Here is a 26,062-nt window from a genome sequence, read left to right on the forward strand (position 1 = left end):
ATTATTTGCATTGTGCAAATTTGTTTGATCTTGTGGATTTTGGCTGTGAATTTGATGTGCCACAATTATGGTTAAAAACACTTGCTTGGGGGCGCCTGGGTGGCTCAGTTGGTTAAGCGACTGCCTTCGGCTCAGGTCACGATCCTGGAGTTCCTGGATCGAGTCCCGCATCGGGCTCCCTGCTCAGCAGGGAGCCTGCTTCTCCCTCTGACCCTCCCCCCTCTCATGTGCTCTCTGTCTCTCTCATTCTCTCTGTCTCAGATAAATAAATAAAATCTTTAAAAAAACAAAACAAAACAAAACACTTGCTTGGTCTACAGAAGATCATTAATGTTTTGTGACCGTATAAGTTATAACGGTAGATTGTTTTATGTGTAGGTATTATTGTTAAATACATGGACTATTTCACGGCAAAGAGTATGAATCATGAGTTAGAATGACATAGATGTGATTATGGTGACATAAAAACTGTTGTCCTAGGTCTACAAATGCTTGATGAGGAATTAGGACAAACTGGAGATGGGTTGTTTAACACATGGACTCTGCCCAGCCATGTTGAAAAATACTTTTGACTCCAGGCCTTAAAATAGCCATGTGGAGTCTGTGCTCACCTCATTCACACAGAGAGCTCCCTGGACAGTGAACCTCTAAAAAGAAGAAGTTTTCCTCAGAGCAGGAACACAACACAGGTGAGCAGGGGGCAGTGGCACTGCTACTTGGAAGGAGCCATTTCACCCCTATATCTGTTACTAAAAACTGAATTTGGATCCTTTGGTCAAGTTCCCCCAAATTCTTTTTAAGAACTGCTTGAGCTTTGTTATTGCAACTCCCTGCCAAAACTTACAGACTGTTCATCACCTTGTTTCCAAGGCTGAGGAACAGAAAGTAGCCTCTGTTTTGAGGAGGTGGAAGTACACATTTTTTACTGTTACTTGTTTAGAACCACCTTTTACAAAATGCCTTGTTTCCTTTATTATTGTTTCTGGAAAGGAAAGTTTTATTAAAATTGTTTTAGTTTGAATATAAAATAGTTTTATAAATTAGGGCTTATTTTGAAAAATTCTGAGTTCAACTCAAATGTATCCCTGTACCTTTCTCTCTCTTTTTTTTTAAGACTTTATTTATTTGACACACACAGAGAGAGAGAGAGAGAGAGCACAAGCAGGGGGAGTGGCAGGCAGGCAGAGAGAGAGGGAGAAGCAGGCTCCCCGCTGAGCAAGGAGCCCGATGCGGGGCTCGATCCCAGGACCCTGAGATCATGACCTGAGCCGAAGGCAACTGCTTAACAGACTGAGCCACCCAGGCACCCCTCCCTGTACCTTTTAAAGTAAGGTAATAGGGGCGCCTCGGTGGCTCAGTCATTAAGCGTCTGCCTTCGGCTCAGGTCATGATCCAGGAGTCCTGGGATCGAGCCCCATCTCTGCTTGGCGGGAAGCCTGCTTCTCCCTCTCCCACTCCCCCTGCTGTGTTCCCTCTCTAGCTGTGTCTCTGTCAAATAAATAAATAAAATCTTAAAAAAAAATAAATAAATAAAGTAAGGTAATAATCAGAGATAGTTATTCTGATCAGATGGCTTAGAGAAATTTCTGGAATGTTCATATTCTAAGATTCCTTATTAATGAATGTCTGACTTAAATCTAACCAAAATCTGTAACATTATTCTTTGTAGATTTTCATTATATAGTGTTAACAAGCTTACTTGTGAACAAATAAAATATTTCAGCTATTTGTTTACCTTGCCTTTTTAAAAGATTTTATTTCTTTTTTGGGACATCTCTTCCCTGGCTTGTACTATCTCTCTCTCTTTCTCACTATCTCTCTCTAATAAATAAATCTTAAAAAATTTTAAAAATTCTAAAAAAGATTTTTTTTTAAGATTTTATTTATTTGAGAGAGAGAGAACAAGCAGGAGGGAGGGGCAGAGGAAGAGGGAGAAGCAGACTCTCTGCTAAGGAGCCTGACACAGGGCTCGACCCCAAGACCCAAGGATCATGACCTGAGCTGAAGGCAGACACTTAAGTGACTGAACCACCCAGGCACCCCAAGATTTTATTTATTTATTTGAGAGAGACAGAGCATGAGCAGGGCAAGGGACAGAGGGAGAAGCAGACTCCCCACTAAGCGCAGAGCCCCATGCCAGCAGAACTTGATCCCAGGACCCTAAGATCATGACCTGAGCCGAAATCATCTGCTCAACCAACTGAGCCACGCAGATGCCCCTTACCTTGCCTTCTAAAAAAAATATTATAAATATACAATGAAGCAGGAAAATATGGCCCATGCCCAAGAGAAAAATTAATCAATGGAAATGGGACTCAGAAATAGCAGATCATAAAAATCAGTAGACAAAGATGTTAACAAAATTATAACAAATATACTCCATAATGTCCAAGAAGATAGAGGAAAATAGACAAGTAGAGATATGGAAGATATAAAAAAGACCCAAACTGAAATTCTACAGATGAAAAATACACAAAAATAAAATATGACAAAGTAGAAACTGCAAAAGAAAAGATTAGTAAACTTAAAAATATCGAAATAGAAAATATCTAAAATGCGGGACGCCTGGGTGGCTCAGTCGGTTAAGCGTCTGCCTTCAGCTCAGGTCATGATCCCAGGGTCCTGGGATCAAGTCCCGCATCGGGCTCCCTGCTCCGCGGGGAGCCTCCTTCTCCCTCTGCCTCTGCCTCTCACTCTCTCTCTCATGAATAAATAAATAAAATCTTAAAAAAAAAAAAAGAAAATATCTAAAATGAAACAGAGGAAAAAGACTTAAAAAATGAGCAGGGGCACCTGAGTGGCACAGTCAGTTAAGTGTCCAGCTCGATTTCAACTCTGGTCATGATCTCAGGGTTGTAAGATTGAGCCCACAACTGGCTCTGTACTCAGTGGAGAGTCTGCTTGGGTTTCTCTCCCCCACTTCCTCTGTTCCCCTCCATCACCTCAAATAAACAAATAAATCTTTAAGAAAAAATGAGCAAACCCTCATGCACTATGAGACAATATCAAGAAGGCTAATGACCATGGAACTGGAATTCCAGAAGGAGTAGAGAAGCAGGGAAAAGCAAAATATATTTGAAGAAATAACCAAATTTTTTTCAAATTTAATGAAAATAGAAAGCACAAGAAGCATGGGGGAAAAAAAACACACCAAGGCACATCCTAATAAAACTACTAAAATCAGTGATAAACAGCAAACAACAAAAGCATTCAGGGTAAAAAGCCATATTATGTACACAGGAACAAAGATTAGAATGACATCACACTTCTTTTTGTTTGTTTGTTTGATCAAAGGGCATATACATTTATTATCTGATAGTACCAAACTGCCATCCTTACTCTATTGTGTCAATTTACATTTCTCAGCCAACAGTGTGAAAGAGTTTCTGCTTTTCCACACCTTTGTCATCCCTAACATATTTTCAAACTCTTTGGTCTCTGCCAATCTGCTAAATGAAAAATGGTTGCATTCCTAGTTTTAACTGGTATTTTGTTTGGTATGTAGAGCTGGGTATCCTTTTGCATGTTTGAAATCCATTTTTTTTTTTCTGTGAATTGTATTCTTTGCAAACAAGTTATTGGCCTACTCCTAATTGATTTTGAAAGCTCTCTATATATTAAGGAAGCTAGATTTTCATTTTCACATAGATTATAAATTGTTTTTCCTAGTTTGTCTTTGCATATTAATTAAAAAAAATTTTTTTGACATCACACTTCTTATAAGAAATAATACAATCCAGAAAACAGACACAACATCTTTAAAATAACTGATATGGGGGAAAAAAATTTGTCAACCTAGGGACGCCTGGTGGCTCAGTCAGTTATGCATCTGCCTTCCAGGTCATGATCCCAGGGTCCTGGGATCAAGCCCTGCGTCAAGCTCCTTGCTTAGTGGTGAGTCTGCTTCTCCCTCTTCCTCTGCCCCTCCCCCTGCTTGTGTTCTCTCTATGTCAAAATAAATAAAATCTTTAAAAAAAAATCTGTCAACCTAGAATTCTATACATAGAAAAAATACCTTTCAAAAACAAGGACAAAAAGTAAGGATTTTGCAGGCAAACAAAAGCTAAGAGAATACACTGAAGCAAACCATTACTATAAGAAGTGTTAAAGGAAATCATTCAGGAAAAAACATGTGATAACAGATAGAAATTTGATTCTACACAAAGAAATTAAGAGTACCAAAAATGGGAACAGTTTGATGTTTCCTTAAATAATTAAATATAGAATTACCCATATGATTCAGCAATTCCACTCCTAGGTACACACCTTGAAGAACTGAAAACAAACACTCAAACAACTACATGTATATCTATGCCCATAAAAGCACTGAGAATAGCCAAAAAGTAGAAACAGTCCAAATGTCCATAAACATATGAATGAATAAACAAATTGTGACATATACATACAATATTATTCAGCCATAAAAAGGAATGAAGTACTGGTACATGCTACATAGATTACCCTTCAAAACATTATGCTAAGTGAAAAAAAAAAACAGATACAAAGGTCACATTTTTAATGATTCTATTAATTATAAAGCATCCAGAATAGATAAAGCCATAGTAACTTAACTCAGGTCAGTGGTTTCCACGTAGGGAAATGGAGAGAAACTGCTTAATGAGAAAGGGGTTTTTACTTTGGAGTGACAGAAATGTTTTGGAACTAGATAGAGATGGGGGTCGCACAATATTGTGAATGTACTAACAACCACTACACTGTTCACTTTAAAGTGATCAATTTTATCTTTTTTTAAAAAGATTTTATTTATTTATTTGACAGAGAGAGAGACAGGACAGCGAGAGAGGGAACACAAGCAGGGGGAGTGGGAGAGGGAGAAGCAGGCTTCCTGCGGAGCAGGGAGCCCGATGCAGGGCTCGATCCCAGGACCCTGGGATCATGACCTGAGTCGAAGGCAGACATTTAATGACTGAGCCACCCAGGCGCCCCGTGATCAATTTTATCTTATGTGAATTGCATCTTAACAAATTTTTTTTCTTTTTCAAATTTTTATTTAAATTCCAGTTAGTCAGCATGCAATGTAATGTTAGTTTCAGGTGCAGAATTTAGCGATTCATCACTTACATACAACACCCAGTGCTCATCACAAATGCCCTTTTTAATACCCATCACCCATTTAACCCATTCCCCTGCCCACCTCCCCTCCAGCACTCCACAGTTTGTTCTCTATAGTTAAGAGTCTATTCTCTGGGGGCGCCTGGGTGGCTCAGTTGGTTAAGTGACTGCCTTCGGCTCAGGTCATGATCCTGGAGTCCCGGGATTGAGTCCCGCATCGGGGTCCCTGCTCAGCGGGGAGTCTGCTTCTCCCTCTGACCCTCCTCCCTCTCATGCTCTCTGTCTCTCATTCTCTCTCTCTCAAAAAAAAAAAAAAAAAAAGTCTATTCTCTGGTTTACCTCTCTTTTCTCCACTCTATTTTCATCTGTTTTGTTTCTCAATAAATTGTTTTAAAATTTTTTCAGCATCAGAGGATCCCAATGAAGATGGTGGAATAGGAGGATCCTGAGCTCACCTCCCACTGACATACCAAGGCTACTACTACATATAGAGCAACTCTCAGAACAATCTGAAGATTAGTAGAACAGCTCTTCCACACCTAAATATAAAAAAAAAAAAAAAATACATCAAGAAGGGTAGGAGAGGCAGAGACACAGACTGATCAGGATCCAGACTCTCAGCACAGTGACCCACAGCAGGAAGGATATCACAGGCATGGAGGTCCCCTGAGGAGTAAGGGGTTCAATTTCTACATTGGGCACCCCCTGCCCTGGGGACTTGCACCAGGAAGATGAGCCCCATAACACCTGGCTTTGAAAATCAGTGGGGCTTACCTCCAGAAGAGATAGAGGGATACAGGAAACTGAGACTCCACTCTTAAAGAGCCCATGCACAAATTCAGTCACAGTGAGACCCAGCACACAGGCAGCAGTTTTAAAAGCACCCAGGCCATATATGAAAGAGACTTATTGGCTAATTCTAGGGCATGTGATGGAAGGGCAGGTATCTATAGGAACTTTCTCCAGGAATGGAAATGCTGCTGAATGCCATTATTCTTGCCCTCCTTCTGCCTAGCTGGGCCAACTCTGGTGGGTACCCATTCTGACACTCTCCATCTACCTTTCAAGCCTGCTAACCCTACCCCAAAATTATCCTATGCCCTGCTCAACCCACCTGCCCCAGCAGGTACCCCTTTCAAAGCAGCTCCTATGGGGGATGGGACAGGCTCCACCTAGCAGTGCACCAACAGTTGTGGCTGGGCCCTGAAGGTAGCCATACCCAGGGCTAGCCCCAATTATCAGCACCACCATAGCAGCCATACCCAGGCCTCTAAGCCAGTTGTGCCAGGGGCCAGTTCTGCACACCAGTGCACTCAGAACAGTCATGGCCCAGCCACAATAGGAGGGCAGATACAGCCTATACAGAAGACATCCCTGGAGCACCTGGTTCTGGTGACCAGGAAGGAATGTGTTTCTGGGCCCCACAGGATGAACTCTACATAAGGCCACTCCATCAAGACCAGGAGGCACGGTTTGCCTGTGTAAGACATAGAAACAAACACAGAGAACCAGGCAAAATGAGGAGACAGGGGAATATGTTCCAAATGAAAGAATGAGACAACACCACAGCAAATGAACTAAATGAAATGGAAATAAGCACTCCACATAACAGAGTTCAAAGTAATGGTCATTATGATGCTCACTGAACTTGGGGGGAATGAATGACACAGTGATAATTTCAAAAGAATATAAAAAATATAAAAAAGAACCAATCAGAGCTGAAAAATACAATAACTAAAATGAAAACTATACTAGAAGGAATCAACAGAGGATTAGAAAATGCAGAATGTATCAACAATCTGAAAGAGGGTAGCAGAAATCACCCTAGCTGAACAACAAAAAGAAAAAAGTAAGAAAAATGAGGATAGTTTTTTTAAAAAGAAAAAAATGAGGATAGTTTAAGGGACCTCTGGGCAACATTGAGTGTACAATCATTCACATTATAATGCTCTCAGAAGACAGAAAGGGGCAGAAAAAATTTTTAAAGAAATAATTGCTAAAAACTTCCCTCACCTGAGGAAGGAAACAAACATCCAAGTCCAGAAACCAAAGAGAACCCCAAACAAAACGAATCCAAAGAAGTCCACACCAAGACACATAATTTAAATGCCAAAAATTAAAGAGAGAATCTTAAAAGCAGTAAGAGAAAAGCAACTAGTTATATATAAGGGACCATCCATAAGATTATCAGCTGATTTTTCAAGCAAAAACTTTGCAGGCCAGAAGACAGTGACATGATATATTCCAAGTGCTAAAAGGAAAAAAACTGGGCGCCTGGGTGGCTCAGTCATTAAGTGTTTGCCTTCAGCTCAGGTCATGATCCCAGGGTTCTGGGATCGAGTCCCACATCAGGCTCCCTGCTCGGCAGGAAGCCTGCTTCTCCCTCTCCCACTCCCTGTGCTTGTGTTCCTGCTCTCGCTCTCTCTCTCTCTGTCAAATAAATAAAATCTTTAAAAAAATAAATAAATAAAAGGGAAAAAACCGACGACTAATACTCCATTTAGCAAGATTATCATTCAGAATTGAAAAAGAGATAAAGAATTTCGAAAACAAAAGTTAAAGGAGTTCATCACCATTAAACAAACCTTCAAGAAAAGTTAAAGGACCTTCTTAGAGGGGAAAGAAGAGGCCATAACTAGAAGTAAGAAAATTATGAAAGAAAAAAATCTCACCAGTAACAAATATATAGTAAATATATAGTATAGTAAATATATAGTAAAGGTAGTGGATCAACCATTTGCAAACCTAATTATGAATGTTAAAATTCTAAAGTAGTAAAATCAACTATATCTACAATAATTAGTTAAGCCTGCTTCTCCCTCTCCCACTCCCCTTGCTTGTGTTCCCTCTCTTGCTGTGTCTCTCTCTGTCAAATAAAATCTTTAAAAAAATAAAAAATAAAAATAAATAAAATGTGTTTGAACTTAAGTGATTATTAACTTAAAATAGACTGCTATATACAGAGGATGTTATACATGAACCTCAAGGTAACCACAAACCAAAACCCTATAATAGATACACAGAAAATATAGAGAAAGGAATCCAAACATAACACTAAAGAAAGCAATCAAATCATAAAGGAAGAAAGCAAGAGAAGAAGAAAAGAATGAAGAACTATAAAAATATATTTAGGGGCACATCGGTGGCTCAGTCAGTTGAGCATCAGACTCTTGGTTTCAGTTCAGGTCATGATCTTGGGGTCATAGGACTGAGCCCCAGATCGGGCTCTGTGCTTAGCATGGCATCTGCTTGAGATTCTCTCTCTCCCTCTGCCCCTCCCTCCACTTGCTCTCTCTAAAATAAATAAATAAAATCTTTAAAATATACATATATTTAGGGATACCTAAATATATAAAGCAATTATTAACAGATCTTAAAGGAGAAATAAAGAGCAATATCAATAATAATAGGGGACTTCAATACCCCGCTTTCAACAATGGAGATATCATCCAGAGGATCAATAAGGTAACACTGGACTTGAATTACTCTTTAGACCAAATGGACCTAACAGACATATATATAACATTCTATTCAACAGTAGCAGAATATACATCCTTTTCAAGTGCACTTGGAATATTCTCCAGAATGATAATATATTAGGTCGCAAAACAAGTCTTAACAAATTTAAGAAGACTGAAATCATATCAAGCATCTTTTCCAATCATAATGATATGAAACTAGAAATCAATAACAAGAGGGAAACTGTAAAATTCCCAAATACATGGAAACTAAACAACACACTCCTGAACAACCAATGCATCAAAGAAGAAATTAAAAGAAAAAAATTTTTAAAGATTTTATTTATTTGTCACAGAGAGAGAGAGGCAGGCAGAGGGACAAGCAGACTCCCTACTGAGCAAGGAGCCCGATGTGAGACTCGATCCCAGGACCCGGGGATCATGACCTGAGCCAAAGGCAGACACTTAACTGACTGTGCCACCCAAGCACCCCAAGAAAAATTTAAAAATATCTCAAGACAACTGCAAAAAAGGAACACAACATATCAAAACTTAGGGGATGCAGCAAAAATAGTTCTAAGAGGGAAATTTAGAACAACAAATGCTTACATAAAGAAAAAGAAAGATCTCAAATAAACAACCTAAGTTTACACCTCTAGGAACTAGAAAAAGAACAAAGTAAGCCCAATAGTAATAGAAGGAAGGAAACAAGATCAGAGCAGAAATAGATGAAATAGAGGATGAGAAACAATAGAAAGATCAACAAAACCGAGTTTTTCGTAAGTATAAACAAAACTGACTAACTTTTGGCTAGACTGACTAAGAAAAAGGAGAAAAGATTCAAATAAATGAAATGAAAGGGGAGACATTACACAGGCACCGCATACATTACAGACATTACACAAGCATAGCATCGGAAATATAGTCAGTAATACTGTAACAGCATTGTATGGTGACAGATGATAGCTATACTTGTGGTGAGCTCAGCATAATGAATAGAGATGTTGAGTCACTATGATGTACACCTGAAACCAATATAACATTGTGTATCAACTATAGTAAAATAAAAAATTATTTTCAATGAGTTTTATCTGCTTTATTGGAAAATAATATGGAAGTTTTAGTAACCATATTATTTGATAAAAATGTGTTAACAGATAATGAACTGGGTACTAGAACAAAAGGATCATTGATCCAATAAAATTTAATTACCATTTTTATTGTCAAAAAAGAAAAAGGAAAGACATTACAACCAATACCACAGAAATACAAAAGATCCTGAGACTATTATGAACAATTATACACTTACAAATTGAATAACATAGAAGAAATGGGTAAATTCCTAGAAACATACAAATATCATGACTGAATCATGAAACAGGAACTCTGAACAAATAATGAGTAAGAAGACAGAATCAGTAATTGCAACCTCCCAACAAAGAAAATTTTAGGACCATTTGGTTTCACCGGTGAACTCTACTAAACATTTTTTTTTAATTTATAAATTGATTTTATTTTATTTTTTATTATGTTCAATTAGCCAACATATAGTATATCATTAGTTTCTGATGTAGTGTTCAGTGATTCATTAGTTGCATATAAAACCCAGTGCTCATCACATCACATGCCCCCCTTAATACCCAACACCCAGTTACCCCATCCTCCCACCCCCCTCCCTTCTGTAACCCTCAGTTTGTTTCCCGGAGTCCAGAGTCTCTCATGGTTTGTCTCCCTCTCTGATTTCTCCCCATTCAGTTTTCCCTCCCTTTCCCTATGATCCTCTGCGCTATTCCTTATATTCCACATATGAGTGAAACCATATGGTAATTGTCTTTCTCTGCTTGACTTATTTCACTTAGCATGATCCCCTCCAGTTCCATCCATGTCGATGCAAATGATAGGTATTCATCCTTTCTGATGGCTGAGTATATTCCATTGTATATATGAACCACACCTTCTTTATCCATTCATCTGTTGAAGGACATCTTGGCTCCTTCCACAGTTTGGCTACTGTGGACATTGCTGCTATGAACATCGGGGTGCATGTGCCCCTTATTTCCACTACATCTGTATTTCTGGGGTAAATACCTAGTAGTGCAATTGCTGGGTTGTAGCGTAGCTCTATTTTTAACTTTTTGAGGAACCTCCACACTGTTTTCCAGAGTGGCTGTACCAGCTTGCATTCCTACCAACAGTATTAGAGGGTTCCCCTTTCTCCACATCCTCGCCAACATTTGTTGTTCCCTGTCTTGTTAATTTTAGCCATTCTAACTGCTGTAAGGTGGTATCTCACTGTGGTTTTGATTTGTATTTCCCTGATGGCTAGTGATGTGGAGCATTTTTTCATGTGTTTGTTAGCCATTCATATGTCTTCTTTGGAGAAGGGTCTGTTCATATCTTCTGCCCATTTCTTGACTAGATTATTTGTTTTTTGGGTGTTGAGTTTGTAAGTTCTTTATAGATCTTGGATACCAGCCCTCTATCTGATATGTCATTTGCAAATATCTTCTCCCATTCCATGGGTTGCCTTTTAGCTTTGCTGACTGTTTCCTTTGCTGTGCAGAAGCTTTTTATCTTTTTTTTTTTTTAAAGATTTTATTTATTTATTTGACAGAGAAAGACACAGCGAGGGAGGGAACACAAACGGGGAGTGGGAGAGGGAGAAGCAGACTCCCTGCCGAGCAGGGAGCCCGATGCGGGACTCGATGCCGGGACTCCAGGATCATGACCTGAGCCGAAGGCAGTCGCTTAACCAACTGAGCCACCCAGGCACCCCAGAAGCTTTTTATCTTAATGAAGTCCCAACAGTTCATTTTTGCTTTTGCTTCCCTTGTCTTTAGAGACATGTCTTGCAAGAAGTTGCTGTGGCCGATGTCGAAGAGGTTACTTCCTGTGTTCTCCCCTAAGAGAGAAATTAATGCCCAAACTTCTCAAAGTCTTCCAAAAAATTTACAGAAGATGGAATACTTCCAAGCTCATTTAATGAGGCCTGTACTATCCTGTTCAAAGCTAGACAAAAATGCTACAAGAAAAGAAAATTACAGGCCAATATCCCTGAAGAACAGAGGTGCAAAAATCATCAACAAAATGCTAGCAAACAAAATTCAACAGAACATTAAAAGGATCATATACCATTACCCAATGGGACTTATCCCTTGAAGGCAAGGCTGATTCAACATATGCAAAACAATAAATGTGATACACCACTGTTGAGAGTTACTCCATGGCACTGCTACCTTGAGATCCATTTTGTTAAGCCCAGAGCTTGCAGGATCCTTAGACACCAGCCCCCTCAGGCAAGTGCATGCCCTTGATAGCAGTCCAGAATCACAATAAATATAAGTTCCTGATATGACTTCTCCAACAGCCCTTGTGATCAACAGTACCCCCTGGCTCCCAGGACCAGTATGCTTTATGTGCCTCTTGCATAAAAACCCCCATGGGCTTATGAAAATGCTGCTTCTTTGGTTGAACTGGCTGATCTGGCCCTACCCTGGGAACCCCAACACATTCCACCCACAGTCTGTAACAAAACAGTGTGTCCCAAATTCTGCCTGTCTGCATTCTGCCCTTGACCTCCCCACGTGGCCCCTTAAAGAGTGCTGTATACTTCCTCTAGGACCTGCCCTGTGCTCCTCTTAACAAATTTAATTTAACAAAGTCATAACAAGCACATAAACAGAATGAAGTCTAAAAATCACATGATCATCTGAACTGGAGCATTAAAAGCATTTAAGAAAATTCAACATCCTATCATAATAAAAACTTCTCAACATACTAGATATAAAAGAAATGTACCTCAACACAATAAAGGCCATACATGACAAGCTAACATCATACTCAGTGGTGAAATCTGAAAGCTTTTCCCCTAAAATCAGCAACAAGACAGGATGCTCACTCTTGTCACTTCTATGGGAGTGCTAGCCAGAGCAGTTAGGCAAGAAAAAGAAATAAAAGGTATCTAAATTGTAAAGGAAGAAGTAAAATTGTCTCTATTTGCAGATGACAAGATCTTATACACAGAAAATCCTAAGGACTCCACAAAAAACCTAAGGACTCCATAAAAAAAAACTTTTGGAAGTAAATTCAGTAAAGCTGCAGAATACAAAAATCAATCTACAAAAATCATCTGTATTTCTGAACACTAACAACAAACTATATGAAAAAGAAATTAAGAAAACAATCTAACTTACAATATCATCAAAAATAATAAAATACGTAAGAAAAAATTTAGCCAAGGAGATGAAAAATCTGTACACTCAAAACTCTAAAACACTGATGAAAGAAACTGAAGACATACATAAATGGAAAGATATCCTGTGTCCCTGGACTGGAAGAATTAGGATTATTAAAATGTCCATACTAGGGGCGCCTGGGTGGCTCAGTTGGTTAAGCGGCTGCCTTTGGCTCAGGTCATGATCCTGGAGTCCCGGGATCGAGTCCCGCATCGGGCTCCCTGCTCGGCGGGGAGTCTGCTTCTCCCTCTGACCCTCCCCCCTCTCATGTGCTCTCTCTCTCTCATTCTCTGTCAAATAATAAATAAAATCTTTAAAAAAAGAAATAAATTAAATTAAATTAAATTAAATGTCCATACTAGCCAAAATAATCTACAGGTTCAATCCCTATAAAATTCCAATAACATTTTTTGGAGAAAAATGTAAACACAAAAGACCCTGAATAGCTAAAGCAATCTTGAGCAAGAACAACAAAAATGAATGCATCATACTTCCTGATTTCCTATTATATTACAAAGCTACAGGAAGCAAAATAATATGGTATGGTAAGCAAAATAATGCTTATGGCATTGGTATAATATGGTAGAGTAAGCAAAATAATATAGAATAAAAACAGACGTATAAGAAAAAAAAAAACCAGAATCGAGAGCCCAGAAATAAACAACCATATAACTAATCTTTGACAAAGGAACCAAGAATAAACAATGGGGAAAGAATAATCTCTTCAATATAGGGTGATGGCAAAACTGGATATTCACATTTAAAAAAAAAAAAAGGAATTGGATCCTTATACTATACAGAAAAGTCAACTCAAAATGGATTAAAGACTTAAATATATGACCTGAAATTGTAAGCTTCCAGAAGAAAACATAGAGGAAAATGTCTAATTAGTCTTGGCAATGATTTTTTGGATATGACACCAGAAGCACAGGGAGAGGGGAATGGCAGACCCTGGTTCTTTTGGCTTATCTCTACCAGCCTCCAATATATAAGCAAGTTGGTACAAGTGTCATCAGGCCCCAGTATTTTCTGCCTGTTGCATATGAGGCAGAGCCCTTGCTCTATGAATAGTGGATGAGTAGGAGAAAGAAGTCTCTGTTCCCTTAGCTGCACCTGTCTGAAACAGAGCATAGGGCTGGGAAGGATGAATGATGTTGACAGTCTTCCGCTGCCCCTCCTGGAGTGAAACTGTAGCCCTAGAGCAGGAGCTGGGTGGGGAGGGAGTTTCCATCTCTTGGCCACACCCACTCACAGTAAAGCACCTGGAGTAGAGCTTTCATCACATGTCTGACAGGAAGAGGATGCAAACAAGTCATGTCTCAAATGCCATAGATTCTCACTGCTTCATTAAGATTTAATAAAGTTTCTTGAATAAATATTTGTCTATTTGTTTTATACCCATAGGACAATTTCCAGAGACTTTACATGGTTGTTTTCTTATAATTTTCACAGTTAAATAGCTGTTTCACTGGGCAGTAGGTCTTCCAAGCGCTTCACACCACATTTCTAGAAGTCCTGCCTCTGCAATATATATATATATCTTTAAATCTCTTCTAAACGTCAGTTTCCCCTTCCATCTTTTGGGGTTTTTTCCTTATTATTCATTGATTTGTTGAAGAAATCAAAAATTTTTTAAAGATTTACTTATTTATTTTTGAGGGGGGCAGAGGGAGAGAGAGCCTCAAGCAGACTCCACACAGAGCATGAAGCCTGATACAGGGCTCAATCCCACAACCTCAGATCACGACCTGAGCAAAAACCAAGAGTCGGACACTTAACCAATTGCACCACCTAGGTGCCCCCAAATCAGTTTTTTATCCTTTAATTTTCCACAGATTTTTCTGATCGCACCTCTATGGTATAGTTTATCATATTTTTTGTCTCGGTATTTTCTGTTTATTGATGGTTAGATATATACTGCCACCCTAAAAGGTCAAATTCAGGGGTTTTGGAGTCAATGACCAGTAATGCTTCATAGGTTGTGACGTGTTCTTCCTTCAAGGAACACATAACACCAAATAGCCTCTCTTTTTATAATATAAGCAGCTGTCAGTGTGCAATACTTATATCTATTAGTTCACTTAGGGATCATTTATTTATTTTTGAAAAGATTTATTATTTATTTATTTATTTGGGAGAGAGAAACAGATAGCAAGAGAGCACAAGTGGGGAGGAGAGGGAGAAGCAGGCTCCCACTGAGCAGGGAGCCCAACATGGGGCTCGATCTCAGGACCCTGGGATCATGACCTGAGGCACGCAGGCACCCCAGGATCATGCTAAATCTACTCTGCCTGTGCTCTAGAAATGGAAAAAAAAAAAAAAAAAGCCTGAATGACAGCACATCTGTTTACAACATGGTTTACTGAATATTTTAAGCCCACTGTTGAGACCTGCTGCCCAGAAAAAAAAAACATTATTTTCAAAATATTACTGCTCACTGACAATGTACTTAGTCACATAAGAGCTCTGACAGAAATATACAATGAGGGGCGCCTGGGTGGCTCAGTCATTAAGCGTCTGCCTTCGGCTCAGTTCATGATCCCAGGGTCCTGGGATCGAGCCCCGCATCAGGCTCCCTGCTCCGTGGGAAGCCTGCTTCTCCCTCTCCCGCTCCCCCTGCTTGTGTTCCCTCTCTCACTGTGTGTATCTCTCTCTGTCAAATAAATAAAAAGAAAGAAAAAAATAAATATATGATGAGATTAATATTGTTTTCCTGCCTGCTAACACAATATCCATTCTGCAGCCCATAGATCAAGGAGTAATTTAGACTTTCAAGTTTTATTATTTAATAAATACATTTCGTAAGACTATAACTGTCACAGACAGTGATTTCTCTGATGGATCTGGGTAAAGTAAATTGAAAACCTCTGGAAAAGATTCATCATTCTAGGTAACATTAAGAACATTTGTGATTCTTTGGAAGAGGTCAAAATACCAACATTAACAGGAGTTTGGAAGAAGCTGTTTCCAACCCTCATGTATGAATTTGAGGTGTTTAAGACCTCAGTGGAGGAAGTACTTTAGATGTGGTGGAACTTGTGAGAGAATTAGAAGTGGAGCCTGAAGATGACTGAATTTTTGCAATCTCATGAACAAACTTTAAAGGATGTGTGCTCCAACCTATAGGATAATGACGGACAAACTGTAAACAATACATTTTCATCTAATAACTCCGAGTTTCTTTATCCAAGGCCATAGGCAGATGCAAGTTTAGTTTCTAGAAAAGATCTGTAAAGAAAGAGGCCTAGATGCAGGATCTAGTTACAATGTAGCTGCAAAGTGCTGCCTTGTCTTTGCCCCCTGCTCAAAATAAAGCTGTTACCTTTCTAGCCCTGTCCGCCATGGTGCTTAGCAGCCAGGGATGCATGGTCTCAGACATGTTTACCAAGTAAAACACTGACTTGAGGGGCGCCTGGGTGGCTCAGTCATTAAGCATCTGCCTTCGGCTCGGGTCATGATCCCAGGGTCCTGGGATCGAGCCCCGCATCGGGCTCCCCGCTCGGCGGGAAGCCTGCTTCTCCCTCTCCCACTCCCCCTGCTTGTGTTCCCTCTCTCGCTGTGTCTCTCTCTGTCAAATAAATAAATAAAATCTTTAAAAAAAAAAAAAAAGAAAGATCCCTAAAACTTCCCCACCATTACTAAGGCAAACATGTGAGAGAAGTGATGATCTGTAGTAGGGAGCAGTGTCCTCTAAATTACATGGCTCTTCAACATTGGCAGTAAAATTTGAAACGTGATCTGATTCCCCTGTCTTCCTCTCTCCTCTTGTTGACACTTAAAGACACTGACCATTCTATGCCAAGGAAACAAGTTTTAAGAAACAATAGGTATCCATTATATACAATGGAATATGATTCACCCATAAAAAAGAATGAAATCTTCCACTTGCAACAACTTGGATGGATCTAGAGAATATTATGCTAAGTGAAATAGTCAGAGAAAGACAAATACCATATGATTTCACTCATATGTGGAATTTAAGAAACAAAACAAAAGAGCAAAGGGAAAGAGAGAAAGACATCAAGAAACAGACTTTTAATTAGAGAAGCAGAGTTGGGGGCTTGGGTAAAATAAGTGATGGGAATTAGGGAGTACACCTGTCATGATGAGCACCAGGTGATGTATGGACATGTTGAATCACTATATTGTATGCCTGAAACTAATATAACACTGTATGTTAACTGGAATTAAAATGAAAACTTTAAAAAAAAAATAAAAGGTAATTTCATTTAAGCCCAGTAGAGGGAAGCAGGATGTCATTATATCTGACGGATTCCTCCACCCTCCCCCTAGATATGTAAATATTCTAAATTTGACATTTCTTGCAGCTTTCAGATTTAAAAATTTGTTAAAGCCTGAGAGTACTGTTGTTAATAACCTTGATGATTATGACAAATGTTAACATTCTTCAGTATCAAACAGAGGTGACTAATTATAAATTTATCATCCTTTGGGGCACCTGGGCGGCTGAGATGGGTAAGCATCTGCCTTCGGCTCAGGTCATGATCTCCAGGTCCTGGGATCAAGCCCCATGTCAGGCTCCCAGCTTGGTGGGGAGTCTGCTTCTCCCTCTCCTTCTGCCTCTCCCCCTGCTTGTGCTCCCTCTCTCAAATGAATAAATAAAATCTTTTTGATGAAATGAAAAAATAAAATAAATTGATCATCCTAACTACTTTGTATTCTTTGAGACACTCACAACTCATCAAATCCATCATCTTTATTCTCCTAAAACCCCAGTGAGACAGTTACTGAATCACTATCATGTATAAAGAAGAATTTATAATAGGGAAGATGAATAAGAATCTTCTATTCAACCTTATATTTGTATAATGCTTAGAATTTAAAAGTACTTGTACATATATACTGACATTTCATTCTATTTTTGTGATGAAAAATACAAAACTAGTATTTTAACGTGATTTATTTAAGGTCTGTTAAGTGGCAGAAACAAGTTTACTACTTTTTTTTTTTTTAAGATTTTATTTATTTGACAGAGAGACACTGCGAGAGAGGGAACACAAGCAGGGGGAGTGGGAGAGGGAGAAGCAGGCCTCCCGCGGAGCAGGGAGCCCAATGCGGGGCTCGATCCCAGGACCCTGGGATCGTGACCTGAGCCGAAGGCAGACGCTTAACGACTGAGCCACCCAGGGGCCCTGAAACAAGTTTAATTCTATTATGAAATTAGTAAAAAATTAATGTAAGAATTTATTTGCCCCAAATAACCCATACACCAAAATATAATTCCAGAGTCTCAGTTTTCAACCAGGCTTTTTTTTATTTAATCCTGAAACTAAACAAGATCTCAATAGCTTATTTAGTTCACTCTTTTACAAAATGAAGATACCTAAATTTCAAATGTGGTTTTCTACTTTTTTGTAAAATTGTCTTAAAAAGATGGCAGCTCAAGCTTATCATAGAAAATAGAAATAGAGTACAATCTAGTATAAAAATACTCTCAGATGACTTTTTTTTAAAGATTTTATTTATTTATTTGACAGAGACACAGCAAGAGAGGGAACACAAGCAGGGAGAGTGGGAGAGGGAGAAGCAGGCATCTTGCTGAGCAGGGAGCCCGATGCGGGGCTCAATACCAGGACACTGGGATCATGACCTGAGCCGAAGGCAGACACTTAACGACTGAGCCACCCAGGTGCCCCTCTCAGATGACATTTTTAAACAAATTCATTCTTGTCTCTATGTAGACAAGAACCCATTTTCTGAGCAACAGAAAATAAGGGGAGAGAATTCCACTCTAAAGTAGACTCTAGATGTCCCAAAACATTTAACAGTTCAGGTACAGCTACTTCTGTTACATGGACCTAGGGTACAAGGGATTTTTTGCTGTTGTTGTTAAGAGTACTTACCCTTCACAAAGGGGATTGATCATGACACAAATCTGTTCTGTCACAGATCAGACATCGTGCCATGGCATTAATCAGATGTCGGTTAGTACACAATGGCTAAAAGAGATAAAAGCTAGCTGAAGTGGGCTAGCATCAGAAATCTACCCATAGAGAAGGGCACAGGGCCTTTAAGCATGAAATTAAATCCAGAGAGGTCAGCTATCAATCAGCAAAAGTTTATTTGCGCTCCTATTATATTTAAGCCAATGAAAGACCCTAAAAATCACAATAATAATGTCCTACAAACCCCTAGCCACTGTAAAATTTAGGCCTTCGTGTTAGGCAGGCTAAGTCCAAAAGGTCAGAGAGGCAGTGAGAATATATTAACAAGCAAATATCATGAAGTCAAGTCCTAGATAAGAGAATATTTTTAATAGACTGCTTTCTACCAGATTCAGAAAGTAATAGATCAATAAACATGGGGAGGAAACAAAAGGCCTGCAGGTGAATTCTAGTCCTAAGAAGATCAGCAGATATCCTATTTTACCTCCAAAAATAACAAGAACAACAACAGTTTACACTAAGGGCAAGCACTTTGCATTTTTACCGAATTTAATCTTCATGACAACCCTATGAATCCTATCATTATTCGTATCTTACATAGAGAAACTAAGACTTAGAAAAATTAACTTGCTTAAAAATCATACAGCTAATAGGTACCAGAGCTGGGAGATTTAAACCCAGAATTGTTTGACTCCAAACTCTATGCTTTAACTCCAAGCCACAAATTTCATGTCATCTGCAATCCAAACTGGTGTCTCTAGAGTATATGCCTAGCATATTCTTCTAGGAAATGAAACCTGGTTCATTCACTAAGAAAAGGTGACTGCTGACACTTCAACCTATGTCAAAATAAACACTAGAATAGCCAAAAGTAAATAGGGAAGCAGACTGGGATACTGTCTGGCACTGTCATTTTCCCTTACCTTATTTCTCCATAGCAGTTAACTCTGATAAACAGAAATATCAGCACAGCAGTACTCCTAGACCCTTTTGGAAAAAGCATGGAATTTGTTCCTGATCCCAAAACTGATCTGGGGGACAATCATATACAATCAAATTAATCTTCTTGGTGTAGATCTAATCATCTAACAGAATTAAAAATTCTCAGCATCTTAGACTATGGATCAGATTCCATCTTTCAGAGTCAAATGCTATAGACCAGACAAAGCCTTCTGATTCCAAAGTTATGGTGGCACAGTAACATCTATTTACTGGTTGGCTGAGTTTCCAAAAAAAAAAAAAAAAAAAAAGCAATTGGAAAATCCCACATCTCAATTTATTAATCAAAGAATGAAATTATTTCTGATAGCCTAGTTTTCAAACTCACTTTGCTTCTCAGGTAAGTTCCAGAACAAATGACTAGCTCTTGGTAAATGATTGATTTCTTCTGTTCCAGTTCACTGAAGACACGTAAAAGCACCAGAGCTGTAGTGAGCCAGCGTTCACCCCTGACCAGCTCTGGGTCTCCTACAAAACTCTTTTCATTATCTAAATCAGGCAAGAACTCAGTAACTCCAGGCACATAATAAAGTAGTAACATAAGAGATGAATAAGCCTGATTCTAATTTGCATCCCACACCCACCCCAGTAGAGGAGGAAAAGCTCAAAACAAAACAAAAAATCCACGTCTTGAAGCTTTAACATCTGAAACCTGGAAAGAGCTGTGAAAGCCTATATAGTGCAATAATTTCCAAATGCTAGTTCAAAAATTAGTGGTGATCCCTGACAAAATAGGCATTGGTCTAAGAAATACTGAGAAAAACATAGGAGATGTAATTAAATTTTTCATATAGCTAAATCTACTAATTTAAAAAGTCCATGTTATAGTCTGAGATTTTATTTTGCCTAGTTTTTTAGTATGAATTGTTATTCCTTTTATGAAATTAAGTACTAGTTGTTTAAAAGTATTCTTAATTTAACAAAATAGCAACAGTATGACAACTCACATTTTTCTCTTTAGTTTTACTCATTTATAAAACCCTGAAGTCTAAGAACCAGTGAACCACCTGGCAAATCCATTTCACATGAAAATTACACACACATTTGACAGGGAGACACTGACCCTAATGATTTATTCCTGCATAATAATCCTCAAGGTTTCTACCCAAACTAAGTATTTTCCTACTACTGCTTAAGCCCATTTTCTTTCATTCTGCTTCAGTGGAAATAATAAATAACTACTAACTATGTTCTAAAAATCTTGGCACTTGTTTTCAAAAAATTTTTTTCTAAAAGAGTCTCCCTGTTCAAAGAATGAAACTGGAAATCTAAATTAAGGAACTTGGATATCTTCTTTGTTTAGATCAGGTAACTAGTCCTTTCCTTACTATGACTCTTGGAAAATCTAGGACCTCTCATCTGCTTGTGCAAGTAAGGAGTGCCCCGCCTCCACTCACTCCTAATTTTTTTCTCAAGAACCAGTTACATGGGAATTTTGAAAACCAGAGACATTTAATCTCAACTGGTTGAACTGTGAAAGTCAGGGTTAGAAAAGGGAGGTGAACTTTTACTTTTCATTTGTAAACCCCAGGTATGCAAAAACATGTTTTAATTTTGTCAAGAACATGTATTAATTTTATAAATTAAAAAAATCTTAATGTAGAAAAGCTAAAAAATGAAAATGTTCCATTTTTAACAAAAGAATGTATTTTTTAGTCTCCAGGTCTCTAAAGAGTATTAAACTAGGTACCAGGATTCTCCAGTAACATGGAGAGAGAGAGATAAAAGAGCCAAGTTTGGGTTTGCTCTTGTGACATAATAAATATATGTTTGGTATCTGCCCCCCAATTCCTGACACAGCGCTCCTAAAATCCCTGGAATTTCCTGAGTGATGAGAATGATAGGAGCATCTTACACAAAGCTCCTAAATCCCTTGAAATTTCCTGGGTGATAGGAGCACCTTTTGTTCTAATGAGATGATACGTGGTGGGCTCCTGGAAAGTTTTAGGATAGAGGCTGGTTACCAGAAAGATCAAACCATGACTTGAGACTTAGAACTTTCAGCCCTACATCCCATCCCCCAGGGTGAGGAGAGAGGCTAGAGATTGAATTAATAATTGACCATGCCTACAAAATGAAGCCTCCATAAAAAACTCTAAACTACAGGATTCAGAAAACTTCTGGGCTGGTAAACACATCCAGCTCCACAGGGACAGAAGCTCCTGCATTCAGGACCCTTCTGGACTTATGTATCTCTTTATCTGGCTATTCATCTGTATCCTTAATTATATTCAACTAGCAATAATGATTGTCGTAAAAATCAAATGACTTCCTCAAAATCATAGATTCTCAACAGCAAAACAATGCAGTAATGACTGTCATTTCTGATACCCTTGCTAACGGAAATATCTTCTAATGGATGTACAAAATAAATAGAGATAAAGCACAGATGCTCACATACACAGTTCAAAGTTATGGCAGCTTGATGTTGAGTGTATTCCTGGGGAAAGAGCTTGGTGGTGCCACTTGCTGGTTGGGGAACACACTGCCTCTATAATGGCTTGTTGCAAAACAAACATTGAATGCTATTTTTGCTTTTTGCCTTTTTCCACAAAGGCCAAAATCCTCTTTGGATTTCTTTTGGTTAGCAATAACAGGTACTCATGTAGGTCTTTCATAAAAGCAAAGAGGTATAACACAAACTTTTGAAATGATACCTATATCTCATTCTCTCCTAAAGCTGAATAAATGGACCAATTGACTATTAAATGAATTGTGTGTCTCAGTATAAAGAAAAGACCCAAGTTAAATAGCATTTTTTTCCTCCAAGCTTACAGAGTTTAAATTTTTTTTTTAATTTTCTTATTGTTATGTTAATCCCCATACATTATATCATTAGTTTGAGATGTAGTGTTCCATGATTCATTGTTTGTGCATAACACCCAGTGCTCCATGCAGAACATGCCCTCCTCAATACCCATCACCAGGCTAACCCATCCTCCCACCCCCCTCCCCTCTAGAACCCTCAGTTTGTTTCTCAGAGCCCATCATCTCTCATGGTTCGTCAATCCCTCCGATTTCACCCCCTTCATTCTTCCCCTCCCGCTAACTTCTTTTTTTTTTTCTTAACATATATTGCATTATTTGTTTCAGAGGTACAGATCTGAGATTCAACAGTCATGCACAATTCACAGCGCTTACCAGAGCACATAACCTCCCCAGTGTCTATCACCCAGCCACCCCATCCCTCCCACCCAATCCCCCCACTCCAGCAACCCTCAGTTTGTTTCCTGAGATTAAGAATTCCTCATATCGGGTGCCTGGGTGGCTCAGTCGTTGAGCGTCTGCCTTCGGCTCAGGTCATGATCCCAGGGTCCTGGGATCGAGTCCCACATCGGGCTCCCTGCTCGGCGGGAAGCCTGCTTCTCCCTCTCCCACTCCCCCTGCTTGTGTTCCCTCTCTAGCTGTGTCTCTCTCTGTCAAATAAATAAATAAATAAATCTTAAAAAAAAAAAAAAAAAGAATTCCTCATATCAGTGAGGTCATATGATACATGTCTTTCTCTGTTTGACTTATTTCACTCAGCATAATACCCTCCAGTTCCATGCACGTCGTTGCAAATGGCAAGATCTCATTCCTTTTGATGGCTGCATAATATTCCATTGTATATATATACCACTTCTTCTTTATCCATTCATCTGTCGATGGACATCTTGGCTCTTTCCACAGTTTGGCTATTGTAGACATTGCTGCTATAAACATCGGGGTGCACATACCCTTTCGGGTCCCTACTTTTGTATCTTTGGGGTAAATACCCAGCAGTGCAATTGCTGGATCATATGGTAGCTCTATTTTCAACTGTTTGAGGAACCTCCATACTGTTTTCCAGAGTGGCTGCACCAGCTTGCATTCCCACCAACAGTGTAGGAGGGTTCCCCTTTCTCCGCATCCCCGCCAACATCTGTCATTTCCTGACTTGTTGATTTTAGCCATTCTGACTGGTGTGAGGTGGTATCTCATTGAGGTTTTGATTTGGATTTCCCTGATGCCGAGCGATATTGAGCACTCTTTCATGTGTCTGTTGGCCACTTGGATGTCTTCTTTGGAAAAACGTCTGTTCATGTCTTCTGCCCATTTCTTGATTGGATTCTTTGTTCTTTGGGTGTTGAGTTTGATAAGTTCTTTATAGATTTTGGATACTAGCCCTTTATCTGATATGTCATTTGCAAATATCTTCTCCCATTCTGTCGGTTGTCTTTTGGTTTTGTTGACTGTTTCCTTTGCTCTGCAAAAGCTTTTTATCTTGATGAAGTCCCAATACCTCATTTTTGCCCTTGCTTCCCTTGCCTTTGGTGATGTTTCTAGGAAGAAGTTGCTGCAGCTGAGGTCGAAGAGGTTGCTGCCTGTGTTCTCCTTTAGGATTTTGAGGGACTCCTGTCTCACATTGAGGCCTTTCAAGCATTTGGAGTCTATTTTTGTGTGTGGTGTAAGGAAATGGTCCAGTTTCATTCTTCTGCATGAGGCTGTCCAATTTTCCCAACACCATTTGTTGAAGAGACTGTCTTTTTTCCATTGGACATTCTTTCCTGCTTTGTCAAAGATTAGTTGACCATAGATTTGAGGGTCCATTTCTGGGCTCTCTATTCTGTTCCATTGATCTATGTGTCTGTTTTTGTGCCAGTACCATACTGTCTTGATGATGACAGCTTTGTAACAGAGCTTGAAGTCCGGAATTGTGATGCCACCAGCTTTGCTTTTCTTTTTCAACATTCCTCTGGCTATTCCGGGTCTTTTCTGGTTCCATACAAATTTTAGGATTATTTGTTCCATTTCTTTGAAAAAAGTGGATGGTATTTTGATGGGGATTGCATTGAATGTGTAGATTGCTCTAGGTAGCATAGACATCTTCACAATATTTGTTCTTCCAATCCATGAGCATGGAACGTTTTTCCATTTCTTTGTGTCTTCCTCAATTTCTTTCATGAGTATTTTATAGTTTTCTGAGTACAGATCCTTTGCCTCTTTGATTAGATTTATTCCTAGGTATCTTATGGTTTGGGGTGCAATTGTGAATGGGATCGACTCCTTAATTTCTCTTTCTTCTGTCTTGTTGTTGGTGTATAGGAATGCCACTGACTTCTGTGCATTGATTTTATATCCTGCCACTTTACTGAATTCCTGTATGAGTTCTAGCAGTTTTGGGGTGGAGTCTTCTGGGTTTTCCACATGAAGTATAATATCATCTGCAAAGAGTGAGAGTTTGACTTCTTCTTTGCCGATTCAAATGCCTTTTATTTCTTTTTGTTGTCTGATTGCTGTGGCTAGGACTTCTAATACTATGTTGAATAGCAGTGGTGATAGTGGACAACCCTGCCGTGTTCCTGACCTTAGGGGGAAAGCTCTCAGTTTTTCCCCATTGAGAATGATATTCGCTGTAGGTTTTTCATAGATGGCTTTTATGATATTGAGGTATGTACCCTCGATCCCTATACTCTGAAGAGTTTTGATCAAGAAAGGATGCTGTACTTTGTCAAATGCTTTTTCTGCATCTATTGAGAGGATCATATGATTCTTGTTCTTTCTTTTGTTAATGTATTGTATCACATTGACTGATTTGCAGATGTTGAACCAACCTTGCAGCCCAAGGATAAATCCCACTTGGTCGTGGTGAATAATCCTTTTAATGTACTGTTGGATCCTATTGGCTAGTATTTTGGGGAGAATTTTTGCATCCATGTTCATCAGGGATATTGGTCTGTAGTTCTCCTTTTTAATGGGGTCTTTGTCTGGTTTTGGGATCAAGATAATGGTGGCCTCATAAAATGAGTTTGGAAATTTTCCTTCCGTTTCTATTTTTTGGAACAGTTTCAGAAGAACAGGTATTAATTCTTCTTGAAATGTTTGGTAGAATTCCCCTGGGAAGCCATCTGGCCCTGGGCTTTTGTTTTTTGGGAGATTTTTGATGACTGCTTCAATTTCCTTAGTGGTTATGCGTCTGTTCAGGTTTTCTAGTTCTTCCTGGTTCAGTTTTGGTAGTTGATATATCTCTAGGAATGCATCCATTTCTTCCAGGTTATCTAATTTGCTGGCACAGAGTTGCTCATAATACATTCTAATAATTGTTTATATTTCTTTGGTGTTGGTTGTGATCTCGCCTCTTTCATTCATGATTTTGTTGCTTTTGGTCATTTCTCTTTTCTTTTTGGTAAGTCTGGCCAGGGGTTTATCAATCTTGTTAATTCTTTCAAAGAACCAGCTCTTAGTTTTCTTGATCTGTTCTACTGTTCTTTTAGTTTCTATTTCATTGATTTCTGCTCTGATCTTTATGATTTCTCTTCTCCTGCTGGGTTTAGGCTTTATTTGCTGTTCTCTCTCCAGCTCCTTTAGGTGTAGGGGTAGGTTGTGTACTTGAGACCTTTCTTGTTTTTTGAGAAAGGCTTGTAATGCTATA

General features: G+C 39.0%; 1 protein-coding gene and 1 non-coding gene across 2 annotated transcripts in view; one reads left to right on the plus strand and one right to left on the minus strand.

Annotated features, from left to right (window-relative positions):
- The window catches only part of TMEM116 (transmembrane protein 116), a 65,879-nt gene that overhangs the window by 19,557 nt on the left and 20,260 nt on the right, over window positions 1-26,062 (minus strand). The gene's annotated exons all lie outside the window — the stretch shown is intronic.
- Window positions 16,015-16,145, plus strand: LOC123853324 (small nucleolar RNA SNORA63). Its single transcript, XR_006793099.1, has one exon. It is a non-coding gene; the product is annotated as a small nucleolar RNA SNORA63 (small nucleolar RNA).

Source organism: Mirounga angustirostris, unplaced genomic scaffold (genome assembly GCF_029215605.1).
Source record: "Mirounga angustirostris isolate CCGP_5_RB_7025 unplaced genomic scaffold, mMirAng1.0.hap1 SCAF_14, whole genome shotgun sequence".
Lineage (NCBI taxonomy): Eukaryota > Metazoa > Chordata > Mammalia > Carnivora > Phocidae > Mirounga > Mirounga angustirostris.